Source organism: Myiozetetes cayanensis, unplaced genomic scaffold (assembly GCF_022539395.1).
Source record: "Myiozetetes cayanensis isolate MyiCay16 unplaced genomic scaffold, myiCay2020 scf12, whole genome shotgun sequence".
Taxonomy (NCBI): Eukaryota; Metazoa; Chordata; class Aves; order Passeriformes; family Tyrannidae; genus Myiozetetes; species Myiozetetes cayanensis.
This window is the reverse complement of record NW_026086826.1, coordinates 16,090,848-16,107,414: the sequence shown is the minus strand read 5'-3', so window position 1 is coordinate 16,107,414 and position 16,567 is coordinate 16,090,848. Positions and strand designations below refer to the sequence as shown.

At 41.3% G+C, this 16,567-nt stretch overlaps 1 protein-coding gene across 7 annotated transcripts in view; it reads left to right on the top strand.

Annotated features, from left to right (window-relative positions):
• Positions 1-16,567, top strand: part of ZNF644 (zinc finger protein 644) — a 74,219-nt gene that overhangs the window by 18,688 nt on the left and 38,964 nt on the right. For 3 of the 7 annotated variants that reach the window (XM_050307275.1, XM_050307268.1, XM_050307273.1), the window contains exon 1: positions 6,760-6,866. The exons of 1 other annotated variant lie outside the window; for it this stretch is intronic. The gene's annotated coding sequence lies outside the window, so the exon portion shown is untranslated. Of the gene's footprint in view, positions 1-6,759; positions 6,867-7,022; positions 7,129-7,689; positions 7,862-7,982; positions 8,286-16,567 lie in introns of those variants that run through there. 3 more of the 7 variants (XM_050307269.1, XM_050307271.1, XM_050307272.1) reach the window with 3 other exon arrangements.

The following is a 16,567-nucleotide window of genomic DNA, read 5'->3' as shown; positions in this document are numbered from 1 at the left end:
TAGCAATTGCCTACCAGGCAGAACAGTGGGAAACTGGGATGGAGAGAAGTTGTTCTGAAATTCTGCCTGGTGTGTAGCTACACTGGTAAACTGGCAATGATTTTGACCACTGAGAGATGCTGTTTATTTTTCAAGAACTGCTAAAACATATGGAACTTGCTTCTAAAGTCAGAGTTGTCTTCACTTGGCCACTTTTGTCCTGACTTCCATCTGCCTATACGACTTTGAAGTACAGAAGTGGTGAGGGTTGGCTAGCAAAGCCTTTTCCTTTTTGTGAGGGTGTTGAAATGGTGTTTATCTGGGGGAGGAGATTTTGCCGATGTTGTGCCACCTCTGTCCCTCACTGGACATGTAGAGGTCACAACTTTGGAGATGGAGTGTGCCTGAAGGGATTATTGTCACTAATTCCCCACATTAATGTTGCTCCAGTCTCTAATATGTGCTGTAGACGTGGGTGTGACCCTGATGCTAGTCACAGAGGTGGATGTAAGAAGAAGTGGGGGTGACACAACCTGAAGGAGACCAGAACATGGCACTCCACAGGTCTAGTGCAGTTTCCTTCTCGTGGCTTACACTTTCCCAGCACAGGACAGTCATGGTCAAGGTCAGGCACGTGGCTGATAGTGATGGGAGCTGGAGTCAATTATGCTGTGTCCTCTACAAGGGCACATTAAGGCTACCAGCATGACACCTGAAACAAGGATCTTGAAATTACTATTTCTGTCTTCTCCCTATGTATCATTTTGGCACTATAACATGAACGGAATCATCAGACTGGGTTAAGCAGAGCTATGAGAATTTATACCTATTAGATCTAGGTCCTTTTTCATAATTGTTGAAGGCCAACTTATTGCCACTGCTTTCTTACTCTCACACTAAATTACAATTCATCAACAGACTCAGGAAGAAATTTGTTATGCTTTTGTTGCTCATAGCGTATTTTCATATATTAATGCTTCCTGTGTGTGATGCAAATGGCAACCCTCCAAGGCAATACATTTTTTTTAAGAAGGTCAGTGTTATAATATATGGTGGTGTTTCCTACAGTAATCTGCTTTCTTGTGATCTTTGAATTCTGTGAGAGTTGAGATCAGTAACTCAGATATGAGAGTTGTCAGATCCTCCTAAAGAGAACAAAGATGTAGGCTTGGGTAGTGTCTTTTTAATGTGGGATGAATTAGAATAAAGCAAGATGAAATAAAATAAGCATAAAGACCAAGGTTAATGAATTATTATTGATATTGAATCCAGGATTTGTAATTTATAATGTTTACTGTGGTGGTACCTGTGGAACAGAGCTAAGAATGGAGCCTGGTGTGCCAGGCAGGCAGCGCTGCCCCAGCAGCTGCCCCTCTCTGATCAGTGGTAGATGACAGTAACACTCCGTAGTGGTGAGACCAAGAACAGGAGACAGCTGTGGGAGGCTGGATCCAGAGAGGCTGTTCCCTGTCAAAAGCTGGTTTGTGATTGCCAGCACAGGCCTGGCCAAGGGGAGCAGGTCTGAGCAACAGACACGGGATTTTTGTACCACTGCCTATGGACAGAAGCCGAGCAGTGGGAAACAGTGGCAGCTAATTATGTAATCCGGGAAATCTAGCTGAGAGATTTTAAATACATATAAGGCATGACAGTTCTAAAGGCAATTCACAGTGGCAAGCAGTAATATTTCCCTAAGTACACTTTCTAAATACCTTTCTGTTGCAAAGTATTTCATTTCAGGACTAACCTTACCTTGGGATCACTGTTAAGAGAGCCATAGATTTAATGGCTAATGGTTATAATTTTACCTATACATTCTTACTGCCCTCTTATTGTTTTACTGACAATTCTAAAAGTTTAATTCATATTGACAAAGATGACTAGAATATCTTGATTTATAGCTGAGACTAAATTTATAAATAAAATACATTTTTTGATCTGTCTAAAAAATAGACAAGACTAGACAATCCTCTTTAATTAACGTTGACAACTGTATTTCAAAAGAACCTGTGAAACAAGCAAGCCACCAAAACATGAATCAACAGCTCAAACAGCAAAAAAGTTAGGAAAAGTCATTTTCCCTCTTCCAGTTTTTACCATGTTGAAATAAATCAAACTGGTCCAATTAATTCTGTTGTTAGTTCTTCTAAAATTTCAATGGAAATAATGTTGATTACTGTTCATTGAACCAACCAGTACCTTGAGTTCCTAAATTTGTTGATATTAGTGAAATCAGTACTATGTCATTGTAAGAAAAGCCAAGAAACCAGAAACATCACTGTAAAATGAAAAGAAAAACTCTGTAGCAAGTTGAGCAATAACACACAGATACCTTTCACATTATGTTTCTGGGTGCATGTTAATGTAGTTATGATGCTCTAAAGGCAAAGACAAGACAAACTTTATAGGTATAATGAGAGGTTTTATTTATACAACCATCTTAGCTTAAAAATTCCCCCAACATTATATATTAGGTACTCAAAAGCTTCTCTACTTTTTCAATTTATAGTAGCAAATTTAATAAAAGATGCTACTTTTTCCTATAAAGCCCATTTTTGTGTGAAATTCAGATATCAAGAATCATTTCAATTCTGAAAATCTTATGGAAGACAAAATTGTCTACCAAGTGCTATAGTATAAAGATGAGATCAGAGTGGTAAAAGGAGAAGGAATATGGATGGACTAAATGCAATGTATCCATTACATGAGTGCATTTCTATTTTGTAAACCATACAGGCATAAATTGTTCTACAACTGAAAACTGTAGTTTAATATTTTATCTGTTATTGTTTTGGTTGCTGTAGACAGGATAAGCAGAATATGTTATTATTGAAAGAAATGAATCAACTGAAAACAAAATTTTCAAAGAATGATGCGTATAGTGGCTGTATTTCCATTGTGAAGCTTTTTGCACAGAGTTAATGAAGTGCTTGGGGTTCTAGGGAATCAGAGGTGCTATATAAATGTAAGGAATTATCACTAAAAAGTTTTTCCCTCCAGGCATTCTGGATTTTGCTGTGTGTTACAAGGATGCATTTGCAGTCTTTCATTCCAAATGCTTCAGCTTAGACCTGTTCCAACCCTCCCTCTGCAACTCCAACTACAAAAATGTTTATATGAAGAAACAGTTTCTAAATTGGTTTCAGTTAATCATATTTTGCTGCTAACTTGAAAACTCCTGTCTTGGCCTAAACTTTTTCTAGCCATGTTGAAGGCCAGGAGGAACTAGGTAACAACCTTCTCTCAAGAGGTTTTCAAATGCGGTTGTAAAACCATTATTAGGCCTTGTCTGCATTGGTGGAGAAATAATACAGGCCACAGCCAGAATTCCTGCAAACAAAAAACCACCTGTGCAGTATCTGGCTTGATTTTCAGGAATCCTATTATATGGTTCTTTACTGGCCACACCTGTTCTTTCACTGGTCTTAGAGCATCTCATTGGAGGCTGGTCCCAAAATTTCTACTTCATGCACACATGCAATCCCAATTTTCTGTCATTTTGTGTATATTTCTCAAGTCTTCTTAATCCAACATACAACCTTTAAGATCATCTACTACTTTTCATAAGTGTCAATAGAAGTAGAATTAGAAACTGATACAAGACTTCTGACACCACTGGACGTAATCGTTTCCCACACTGCCATTTTGATGAAATATTGCAGTTATGTTCTCCATTCATGCAAATGTGGATTTTTCTTTTGATCCACAGATTGTGTGAATCATAAGTATTTTTTAGAGTTCACTACTGCTAATGGAATTGGGCCTTTTAATTCAAGTGCTAAGTTGAGAGATTAAAAAGATTGCTAGATACCTTTACACTCCTAATAAATTGTGGGATTTGGCAGCATTAGAACTAAAGTTCAGATTTCCTTTTGTTAAGCATTTTACCTGTTCACAGATAGATGTGAAATGTAATAAAACACTCCATCCTCTAGAAGTTAATGCTTTTATGGAATTTGGTGTTTTCCTTTAACTATTAATTACAGAATTGCAGTGAGAATTGCTGTTCCTTAAAAGTTATCTGCTAGGGGACAAAATATACTTAAGTAAGTGTATATGACCTTCAAATAATCACATACAATAAAATATATGCTATTTAGCAAGAAGCACTGGGGTAGTATTTTCTTTTTAATTGTTTTTATTGTTTGTGTTTTAGTTAGCATGGAGCACATATGACTGAGAATCTTACAAGAACTCCTTGGATTGCACAAGATGATAATGTTTCTTGTGTTTAAAAGCAGTGGAAAAACTGTCCATACATGCTCCAAAATATCAGAATTCGATTTTATAAATGTATATTTTCAGAAAACAAGCTTAACTCTCAGAAGAATAATATTAGCACTCATTAGGGGACTGAGTGCTTTAGGGTACTGTTAATGAAATTCATAGCCTTTTGCCTGTGGGCTATCAGTTTGAATTCAGTCTAACTCAGTGGAGATTAAAAACTGGCCTATTTAATGGCCTTTTAGTCATCTCTAATGAGTTGAGTTTGGTAGGTCTCACTCCCACAACATAAACCATTCACACTGCTCTCTCCTAACTGGCAAGCTCTAGAGAAACCCCAAATTTAATGGATTCTGGGGAAAATTACTCTCTGGTACCATGAAAAAAAAGCAAAGAAAAGCAAAAGCCTCAATACACACTGTTACATGAGCACTAACAAACACATTATTTTTAAATGTGAAATTTATAGTGATATATAAAGTTTATAAATTAGCAAATTAGCTGAGCATGTGACGTATGTTGGCACACAGCTATCTGAATGTAACACGACAAAGACTCCCAAAGGGGATATCTACACCTGTGCATAAGATCACAACAACACACTGGATGTTTAAAGTCTCTGTGATTCACTTTTATCAGAAAAAAATAGGATCAGAACAGATACCTGGATAGTAACAGCAGTTACAGAAAATTATGCTGAAAACAATTATTACCTAGTCTGCCTCCATTACTTCACAGTAGAGTCAAATGCTTCTAAATTTTTCTTATGTAAATTTTTCTTATCTTTTCTTTAAAAATATACTAATAACATTTTCAGAACCCTGTAGAGAATATATGCCAGTTTTATTTATCCATGACTGTCTAACAGAAATTTCTTTCAGTAAAATTTGAAACCATTAAGTTTTGCCCTGTCTTAAATGGACTTAGTGGAAAATGTATTTTTCTCCCCATAGTCTTTTATTCACTAGACACATTTTTATTTTCAATTAGGGTCACATCTTTTAAAAATGTTGATTCCCCCCCCCTCCTTGTACCATCTTTTATTGGACTTTTTGAAAGTAAGTTTTCTTGAAATGCAGAGACCAAATCTGAACATACAGATGAGCCTTTAACAGTATTAAATATGAGGAATTCTTCATATGTCCTAGATATGACAGTTCTGTTTACACATCTCTCTGTACTGCAGCTTTTTTCACAACAGTGTGACATTGTTGGTGCATGTTCAGTTTGTGATTTACTCTGATCCCCAACCCCTTTTCTGTAAACCCGGTGTCTATTCATGTGTTCCCCAGTCTTGCGATTGTGCAATTGTTATTTTCCTGCTTAAATGCTGAAGTTGGCACTTGTATTTATTCAATTGCATCCTATTTCTGCAACCACTTTTTCAAGAATATTTTGAATTCTTTTCTTGTGCTGCAACATGCTTCCAGCTCTGCCATTTGGCATTGCTGGCAAATCCACTCCGTGTAAACTGTACTCTGTCACTCATATATTTAGACTCAGTACCAAACTGAGGACATGCCCACCTCCAGGAATTTCCTGTTCCCACTATTTGTCACGGGGGAGCATTGCTGATGTAATTTTGTACCACTGCAGTCATTTCAGTATGTTATGTCTTTTGGTTGCTCAGTTAAGAGTTCTCTGAGACAGTGTCAGAAACCTTACTCAAGTCAAGCCGTAACAGATCGAGGGCTGCTCATATCCAGGGCCTGTTACACTGTCACAGCACGGGATGAGCTTGGCTTGATGTGATTTTCTTGACAAACCCATGTTGGCTGTAGCTTATCACTTCATTAGCTAACCATGTACTTAAAGATGTGTGATTATCTGCTTCAGTACTTTTCTGGGAATGGAGGCTGGACTGATTGACAGTTCTTGACCTATCACCCCCTTTGGAATTTTATGTGCCGTGTTCTCCCTCTTCCTCTCTCCTGGAATCCGGTGTCCTCCCGAGCTGTATGACCACTGCACACCTCTGACATTGCCTTTATCTCTCACTCCGACGTGAAATCCTCCGGGCCTGGCAAATCTGAAGGGAAGAAATCTAATTCATCCAAGCAGTCTGTGCGCATTTACCATCCTCCCCTTTACTGGGGCTTCCCTCAGAGCCTTAATCTGAGGAGAGAATGGCACCGGGTGTTTCCGCTCTCCCGGTGTCACTCGTGGCCTCCCGCCCCCAGCAGGGGCCGGCGGTGCCCGGGCCGTGTCCCCCGCGCTCGGCTCTCCGCACCGCCGGCAGCGCCCGCAGCAGCCTCCGCCCGCCTTCCCGCGGCAGGGAACACCGCGACGCGGATCCCGCCGCCGCTGACCCGGTTTCGCAGGTCTGCGGGCACGGGCGGGAGGGGAGGTGAGGGGAGGCCACAGGGGCTGTCGGGGCCCGTCCCCCCGGTCGGTGTCTCCTCCGCGCCCCCGGAGCGCGACCGAGCCGGGGGTGGCGCGCGCCCCCACCCGACCGGGCGGGGCTGGGAAGGGCGCGCGCTCCCTGCGGGGGTGGGGAGGGGGCCGTGCGCGTGCGCACTCCGCCCACTTCGGGGCGCGTGCACGCGCGCGCGTGTGTCCGTAGGCGCGCGTGGAGTGGCGGGGCGGTCGGGAGGTTTGCGCGATGACGTCACGACGGCGCGCGCAGGACGTAACCCCGGTGTGACGCACAGCCCGGCGAGCCCGTGAGTTTCCCGTTACGATTTATTTTTTTGTGCGGCGGCCCCGCCGGCCCCGCCCGGCGGCGGGGGGCCCGGGGTGGGGGCGCGGCGGGGCGGGGGCACGGGCCGGGCCGGGCCGAGCGGGTCGCACCGGGCCGGGCCGGCCAGGCCGCCCTAGCGGCGGGCGGCGGAGCGGGCGGCTCTGCCCCATCCTGCCGCAGCGGGAACATGGCGGCCGCCTCCGACTCGGTGCGGCACCGCGGCCCGGCCGCAGCCGCCCGCCGCGGTAAGTGGCAGGGCCGGGGTGGCGGCGGCGGCGCTCGGGCGGGCGCGGGCGGTGCTGCCTCGCCCGGCCCTCCCCTCCCAGCCCGCCGCGTCCCTCCCTCCGGCCCCGTCAGCGCCCCTCGCCCCCTCCCCGGGCCGGCGAGCGGCGTCCCCCGTGCCCCGGCCGGGCGGGACACAAAGGGCTGTGCCGAGGAGGGTTCTGTGCGGTCACATGAAGCGGCGCAGCCAGTGAGCGCGGAGCGGGGAGGGGGAGCGGGGCCGCCGCCATTGCCGGGCGCGGAGGAGCCGGGCCGCCCGGGGCCGCCGCTCGGGGCCCGGGGCCGGGCAGCGCCGCCAGGGCCGGGGCAGCCAGGTAACGCCCCGCGGGCTGGGGTACCCGGGGTCACGCTGCGGGGCCCCGCAGGGCCCGTCCCCTCCTGCCGCCCGCCCGCGCTCCGCTTCCCCCGGCCCGTCGCCGCTCGGCCCGGGCTGCGGGTCCCACAGCGCTGCCCGCCCGTGCCGGTCCGCCCGGGAAGGGCCGTGTGCTCCCGTCCTGGGACAGCGGGAATGCGCGCTCTTCTTCTGCCTTGCGGTCCCTTCCTGCCTGCCGTGAAGCGCAGCGGCTCCGAACCGCACGGTGTCGGTACAAAGGGCTGGCGAGTGGCGCTTGGCGGTGTGCCCTCGGACCGGGAGCGGTGTCGGGGCTCCCGGAGCAGAAGTGGTTTACATCAGCGAAGGAAAAGTTATTAGATCAGGTATCGAAGTTGTGGCCTGGGGCTCCGAGCTGCTTCAGGATCTGGTGGCTTCTCTGACTAAGTTTGTGTTCCATCAGGTTTCAGTGGTGAACATCATCTTGACAAATGTAACTTACATGAAATGCAGAAAGTTTGGTTTCTTCTTATAGGTTATGTGTAACCTTAAGTCTGTTGGAAATACCTCTGTTGTGGTAGTTTGGTCTGTAAACTGACAAGTCACTGTGGTAATGAAAAATAAGCATGATATATCAAAATAGGTTTCCATCAGTGTCATACAACTCTGGCCCTTTAAGCAAAACCTCATTTGCAGTGATACTCTGATTCTTGCCCCCCCCTTTCTAGCATGTAATTTAATTATGAAGATTGTGTCACGGAACTTTGCTTTCAAACGCATATGGGGAATGAATGTGCACCAGATTTTAGGGTAAGAAGCCATTTCATGTTATGCAGATCAATGAATTAACACATGGGACAAACACTCATAAGAGGCTGATAAGCATTTCTGGAATTCTGCTATGGAACTGTACATTTTACTGGAAAATTTGTGCAATATGTTGTTCTTTTATATAAATTTCTAAATATATTTTGATTCAAATTATAAACCAAATTTTCAAGAGAAGATTGTTCATAGTGGAGAGTGAAGTACCTCGGAGTCTTTGTATCTTAATGTGATTCTTCTGTGTAGAATTCTTTATTACCTGACTTGTTCAAGGCAGGTGATTTGAGGGCAGAATAAATGGACTGATTAGACAATGCAAAATAGATCTGGGGAAGCTTTTAGTGGGTCACTTAGGTGCAGAGAAAATGCAGCAATTTTCTTATTGGAGGGGAGTTTAAGTAGAGTGCATGAAAGAGCAGTGCAGTGTGACAATCCTATTAACTGACTTATAATCAGAGCTGATGTTGCAAACCTGTCTAATGTAACTGCAGAGGGATGTGGTGCAGAGTTATACAAGAATTAACAGTGAGAATTGAAATTAATAATCCTCAAAATATAGTCTTAAAATAGTTTCTTTCTGGTCCTAGAGTATTCATTCCAAGAGATTTTTTCTAATAATCTGTCCAAGACACAGGAGTTCGTAGAGGAAAAAACAAGTTGTAATGTCACCAAAGTGACTTGACTTTTCTTTTTATACATACATTTTTTTTCTTTTTTTTAGTCTGTGTTACATTTTTTAAATTAAAAAGACCTGGACAAATATCACTGCTTAAAAAAAAAAAAAAAGCATAGGTGTACTACTTGACTTTTTTTTTAAGTTTCATGATGTCCAGCCTCTGATTTATACTGAGTAACTCTAGGAGGAATACACCTAGGAAAGTATGGAAGTTATTAAGTGAATGCTAAAAGGAATTGAAATCTCAACAGGTGACCTGGCTTAGCAGGAGGTAAAGGCACTGACCACTTAGAGCATCTTTGTGAGGTTATTTAGTACAGAAACTATTGATTGAAATAGGAGAATCAGCAACTGAATAAGCAGGATATTAAACAAGAATGGCAATGCCTTCCACTTCAAAATAACTGAATGTCATATGGACACTGAAGTCAAGGGTTATCAGTGGAATTTATTGAGCAATAGTTTGTGCTTATACTTGCAAGTATTAGCACAGCCTATTGGTGTGTATACTTTTTAGTTTGAGCCTTTTTAAGTCACTTGTGGAGAAAAAGGAACTGAAAAAGGAATAAAATTCTCCATTGTAATAAAACACACACATGCTTACACGCAGAGTTATTAGTTTCAAATACTTTCAGACTTTTAACCAGCTTGCAAAAGATCTGAGTGTTTAAAACTGGAAAAAATAATGGATAGTTACATCACTTACTCTGCAACTTCACCTGAAGTTGATTTGAATTAAAGGGCTTTGAACAGTTGCTGATTCACTATGTCAATAATTCACTTTCTTCATATTTTTACATTTTCAAGTACCTTTTTGTCTTCAGCAAAGTTCAAGTGATGTGGCTGTTAGAGGGCTACCTTAAGATATTTGTTTTATGTATTTCTCTAATGTTAGTTACTTTAAGCCAAATTGAATTACTTTCCTCTGTGCTCTGGATTGCACAGCACTTTTTATTACGTATTCAGAGATTGGGAAGAAAATAATACAATTAAACAATGTTGCACTCACTTAAGTTCATTTTGAGACTGAGTTAACTTGGCATAACTTCCAAAACCTGATTCCTTCAGATGAAAATAGTGCCCACCCAACTTCAGAGTGTAGAGGAATCCCTGGTAAACCAAAACAGGTCTGTCTTCTCTAAAAATAAGTTAATTTGTCTTCTTGAGCACTCTGCCTATAAACTAAATCTATAAGCTGATTTTTGATAATTAACATTTTTCCTTCCTTTTTTTTTCAATGTAGATGCAAAGTTCATATTGGTACTGCATAAAGAGCTTAAGTTACCTGAGGAAATTGTGAATGTTGGTCATTCTGGCTGACATACATAAAGATACTATTGGACTGTCTGAGTTAAAGGATTTCCTGTAGTTTGTAGTAGTATGAAAAAAATACCCTTTTTATGCCTAATTAAAACAAAAAAACCCAAAGACCAAACAGAAACCCCACATACGCTTCCACACCTGTATACATTGTGTCCCTTAGCTCAGGAATAGGAGCCTTTCACACAAGCAGCGATGGTAGGAAAGTCATGCCCATGTTGTTCACAGAACTGTAGAAAAGTCATGTAATGGTCACTTGGACTTCCCCTGTTACGTAAAAACAGACACAAATACAGTGCACCTCTCCAGTGCAGTAATCCTGTGCGATGTAATTTGGTGCTCAAACCACAGTTCTCCATCAAGAAGGACCATGTAATGAGTTTGGATAAACTTCTAATATGTGGGGTTTTTTAAAAATGGAAAAAGCGTGGTAGTCAGGTGACCAGTCATGTTACTTACCTAGTGTGCAACACGGTGTCATGTGAAGAGTGTTCCGTCTTGGTACAAAGTTTACCCAAAATCCAAAGTATTTACTCAGAAGTGGTGGTGCCTCACTGAAGGAGAGCAAGATTTTTTTGAATTTCAGGAAATAAAATAACAAAAGTATTTAGTTGTGCATTTCTGTCACACTTCAACTGTACACAGCAGCTGTTGATAAAATGCTGCAGCAATGCCCTTACATTGCCAGTGAAGTTAAAGGGGGGAAGACAGTGGCTTAACAGTGAATATTCATGTTTTGCTTACTCTAAATATTAAGTGACTTGATACTTCCAAGCAAACTTATTGATGCAGAGAAGTCTCCAATAGAAGTAATTTAAATACTCTTGGTATGGGAACTGATGGTTCATTCTAAATCCAGGTTCTGGAAATGGAGTTCTCTAGTTGACATTTATTGATTCATACTGAGTGCTTAGTATTACAAATAATTAACTAGTTTAAGGATAATGGGCTATTTAGTAATTCAGTATTTCTTGAAACTTATTCCAGTTTATGTGAAGTTCACGCTCAACTCAGAATAAAGGTGAGATTGCTGGGCTTAGGAATATTTCAGGCCTATTGTTAGTGTTCAGTAACGTTTCAGTATGCTGAACACTGCAAGTTAAATACCATACTTAATCAGATTTTTTTTTTTCGTAAAGGGACATTATTTTGTGAGTATTTGAATGTTTGTACTTTTTGCCTACCTTGAGTGACTACTTGATAATGTTATACTCTTCACAAAGCAGCTGGAGCAGGGAAGAGGATGCATCTTGGGAAACAGGATGGCAGGAATTACAGCTGCCTTACTGATTGGTGCAGTTGTAGCTGAAGACATGAATCAAGATCTTTGTACCTTCCCTGTTTCTGCACCAGCTGTTAACACCTGCTTGTGAAAGTACTTTCCACAGCAAAGTATCTCTCTTGTGTAATTTACCTTTATTTACAAGCTTTTACCTGATGCATCCATTTTTAGCTTGAGTAGAAGACATAAGGAATTCCTTAACAAATATATAATTGAAATGTATCAATATGTCAGTGAGTCCATCCTGCCTGCCTTTTCATGGAATAATAATTCCATACGTTGATAGCACTGAGTTGTGCTTTATCCCAGCTACTTTGCCAGTGGGGCTCTTTGGTAGAGGACAGGGATGGGTTTTCCAGAAAAGGCATACAACAGGAGGTCAGGGGACTGCTTTTGGAAAACTGTTACATATTTCTGCTCCTGAGGCATGGCAGCTCTGAAGCTGCTCCTTACTGCTGCTGGTAGGAAGTGGTAGGTGTCTGTTTCTTGTCTGCCTGCAGTCAGTGGGCTGATGATGGGTGGTGCTTATGGTTTAGGGTTTTTGTTGGTTTGGTTATGTTTTTTTTGTTTTGCTGCTTTTCAGCAAGTGTTCTGGCTGATAGCTTGCTTTTTTCCTGGAGTGGCTGTTCTCTGAATGTTTCTGTTTTTTCCTTCTGCTTCCACTTGGCTCTCCTAGGAGCACTATGTGATACAGTTTTTGATGACTACTTTTGGAAAGCACTTAGTGGTTATAATATTTGTTGCTGATATTTTTCTTCATCTTCAGATGTATGCATATGCAACAGTTCTGTGGCCGTAGAGTTTCAGAAACTGTCTCTGATATTAACTTAATTTTCCAAATTTATGTTTTTCAGTCAGAAGAGTTTGGAAGTTTAGAGGATTTGTATCCTAAAATTAGGCTCCCAGCAATCAAAACAGTGGTTGTAGGGTTGCAGGTTATTGTGTTTATGCTTATTTTATTTGCAAAGGAATTATGTGTTCTTATGAATGTTCTTAGGAGCCTTCACCAAAGAGACTACATTCTTTGTGATAATTGGTGGGGAGGACTGAGAAGGGGAGTATTTTTTTCCGACAGCTGTATTTTTGTTGTTGCTATTAAGTCAGCTTGGTATTAGAAACAATATTTTCAAGAGCAGACAGGCTCTGCCTGCAAAGTTCCAGTATAAATAACTTTTTTCCTTCACACAGAAGTGCTGGGATTTTTGTTTTAACTCTGTAACTATGAGTGTATTTTCTGTGAGAGAGTCTTGATTGTGTGTCCTGTCACAGGGAGTGGGAAGTGACAGTTGGGCAGCTGGCTTCTCCCATAGTGAAGTGAGTACTCTGCCCTCCTCTACTTCCTACTTCTTAACATATATATTGGCATCAGTTAAAATCACCTAATCTTTTCTATTCTTGAACAAAACTTAAAAATCGAGAATCTGTGGAATGTAATGAAAATAACTGCACTGTGTACATATAGTGAATGTTAGAACATTAGAAATGTTAGAAAGTTAATTTAAAAACAGTTTTTCATCTTGTAGGAAGTTGGGAATAAAATATCAGAACTCCCTAATCAGGTTCTTACTAACAAAAAATATGTTGTGGCAGTTTTTTTGCTGGGGTAAAAGGGGAAAGATAGGTTGGGGGACATGTGATGTTGAATTAACCTAGATAAGCTGCAGTGAAAAAATTGGGAGAGTTTGGAGCAATTACAGATGGGAGGGAGTAGAGCATGCATGTCTGGAATGCAAATTGAACTGAAATGCTAAAGAAACTGAGGTGGAAAGGTTGCTTGTGTGGTACATGAAACAAAGATAGTAGGTACTGCTTATTGTATATTCTTTCTCCATCTTTGCTTTGGGGAAACCTTTGAAGGTTTGTTTTATCTGACTTGGTTTTTTTTATAGAAGTGCTTTGGGATAGCGATTGTCTGTTTCTGTGTCCTTATAAAGCTTTGAATGTGTTGAACTGCAGTGACACAAGAGACGAGAAGTAGTAGACTTGCTGGTGAGCTGCTTTAGCACAGATTCTCACAGACCTTTCCTTTTGTTAGTGTTCTGAAGTAAGGTTAGTACATCACTAGTGTCCAATGCCACGTTGCCCTTAATGCCAAGCCCTTGTTCCCAGACTTTCTAGATGGTGAGACTTGCTGGTGAAGTTCACTGTGATTCTCACTCCTATACATGTGGCTGAAAGTGCTGGTAGATGAGAGGGGCCCAGCTTCTTTCCTGGCATATGTGAGGCTTGGAGAGGAAGAAGAACAGCTTGTCTAGAAAAAAATGGCTCTTCAGGTATCTCTCTACCACGATTGTAAGACTGCTGCTGCTTTTCAATGTTTTACCAGCAGTAGTGAGCACTAAAAGGCAGAACACATTTCTGCACAAGGGAGAGAGCAAAAAATAGAAATGGTACTTGGGAGAAACCTTTCAGGTTCCTATATAACTGAAACGTCACACTATTTCTAAAAATACCATACAGGTACTGTGGTAATTCATTTTTAGAAATGTCTTTTAAGCACTAAAAACAACTCGGGAATTTGCCTTCCATTTTTTAGCCCAGTGAGGTGAGCAGAGATGATGATAACTTGTCTAGCAAGGATTTATGTCAAAACTTCTTGATTTTATGTAACCTTAGTCCATGCAGATCCAGTTCTTTTGTGCTATCCTGGTAATCCAGTGTAAAATGTATGAAAGAGGCTTAGAGTATGTGTATTGTCTCTTCTGTTTCTTGAGCTACTCTTGAAAATTTGGTTGGGGAATCTGTTTTGGTCAGGAAAACTGACCAACTAAGCATATATAGTTTTTTTAGCCCCAACCAGATGAGGTGTCTAAGGATAGCCAGTGGGCTGGATAGACACAGGTGAGGATAACTGATGTGGCGTGCTAGAAATACTGAGTTTTTCCATTTGTTTTGATTTGTTTGGAAGAACTAATTCAAATAGCAAAAGAATCAAAGACTAAAAGCTTTTGCCTGATTGATAGCTAAGCAAAAGGAAGCGAACAGTGGAACCAAGTTCACAAGCATTTAAGTGGCTCAAGGCTGAAAAGAGAAAGTTTAATGGAGCCCTAATCTTGAAGTGAAGCCTGTGTAGGACTGCTATGCCTTCTTGAAATTCAGCATGGAAACTCCATAGGTGTTCATTAAACAGTTTAGATATCAGACCTCAAGGTACTGCATAACTTGAGTAGAGACCTTGGGGTAGATCTTGAAAACATCTAGAATAGATAATAATTTTGTAGAATAATTTTGGAGCAAAGGCTTAGTGACTTGACAAAGCACTTGGAAATTATACTATACGAAACAATCCTGTATGGTGATGGTGTTAGTAAGAAAACTTGTCGAGGCTGTCCATTTGAACACAGGGACCATGAGTAGGAGCTTACTAATGGATGTTGTATCAGAGCTGCTCTGTGGTTGTGGTACTGGTGATGTGTGACTGGTCCAACTGAGTGTTCACAATGGTAACTGATGATCAAAAACTACATTTCAAAGAGGTATGTGGAGGCATGTGTCCCAGTTTGCTTCCCAGGCCTGGTGGTATAACCTGGGTTGTAAGATATGTGGTGTTCCTATTCAAATAAACCTGTAATGCAGCTATCTGGCGTGAAGATGTAAAAATAAAACACAGTTGGTTAAACTGTGTTGCATTACTACAGCTTAATCTAAATTAGGAAATAGTTTTTATTTATGTAGATGATGGACAGTGTTAGAAACTTAGTGTCACCAAACCAAAAGTCAACACTGAGCAGCAAAGTGAGGGATGGATTTTTACATTTTCAGTGGCTATTAAGGTGATAGCATTGACAGCATATTATAACTTCTTCACCAAAACTAATCTTCTGTCACCAAAAAGCAGGCACCTGCAAAATGAAGGAAAGGATCCATATTAGTGGTTAGGTATATGTGACTCCCTAAAGTGATCTTTCATAGATTATGAAGATTATAGCTTGTGTATCAACCTAATTAGTGAGTAAAGTATTTTGTAGCTTCACTTCAAATTTGATAAGCAGTAGCTAAATCCTGTTGTGTAAAATACACGTGTATCTTATTTGGGAAAAACTATTGCTGGAAGAATGGCAGTACTGAAATTTATATTTTAAGTGATTATTATGTATGGTTATTTTCTTTGTACTGGAACATTCACTGAAGTCACAGCTTACTCCTCTGCGAAGGAATCAGGCTGTTTGGGAGTTAGCGGTGATGTTTGCAGAGACTAATACTCTAGAGTGTCTGCTCTGTCCTCTGCTGGAAGGTACTGTCATAGGAATATCAAAATAAAGTCTGCCACATCAATTCAGGGTTCAGCATAAACCTACCTTCATTTTAAATGTATGCCCTTATATATGAGCAAAGATTTACGAATACTTAGGAAAATCTAAGTGTGCATGAAATCTCTAGGAAATTTTTGTTAGATTCTACATTTTCATGGGCGCAGAAAATGTGTTTCCTCTGAGGCTAGGAACAGGAGATTCTCTCCACTGCCATGGTCAGGAAATATCAGAAATACTGTCTAGACAGACAACAGCAGGCATTAGAGCTCGTGATCCCAGCATAGCTACCCTTTCAACTGGAACAAACTTGTGAGGAACTGAATTTGGACTTAGGATCCTGTTTTGTAGGGGGTACTGAATGTGCTAATACCAGGTCACTGTTTCCTCCCATTGCTGTTACAAATATTTATGTATTTCACTTTCTGTTAGTGCTCTTTCACCACTGCTTTCTTTCAAATTGTCATGATACAAGAAAAGAGAAATTTTTTTTAAAGAAAGAAGAAAATAATGTCACTTATCACTAATTTTGAACTGTAGGATTTTAGGCTCAATCTTTTTTAAAAACTGCATTGCAGTCTTAAGTCAAGGAAGTGTTTCAAGTGTTGACATTTTTAAGACTGCAGAAATGTAGAGCAGGAGTTGAAAATGAATGTGTATGCTAGTTTGTCATAAAACAGTTTTGTAAATGTAGAAAATTCAGAGATGTGTCAGTCTACTAAGAAATTGCTTTTGGCTC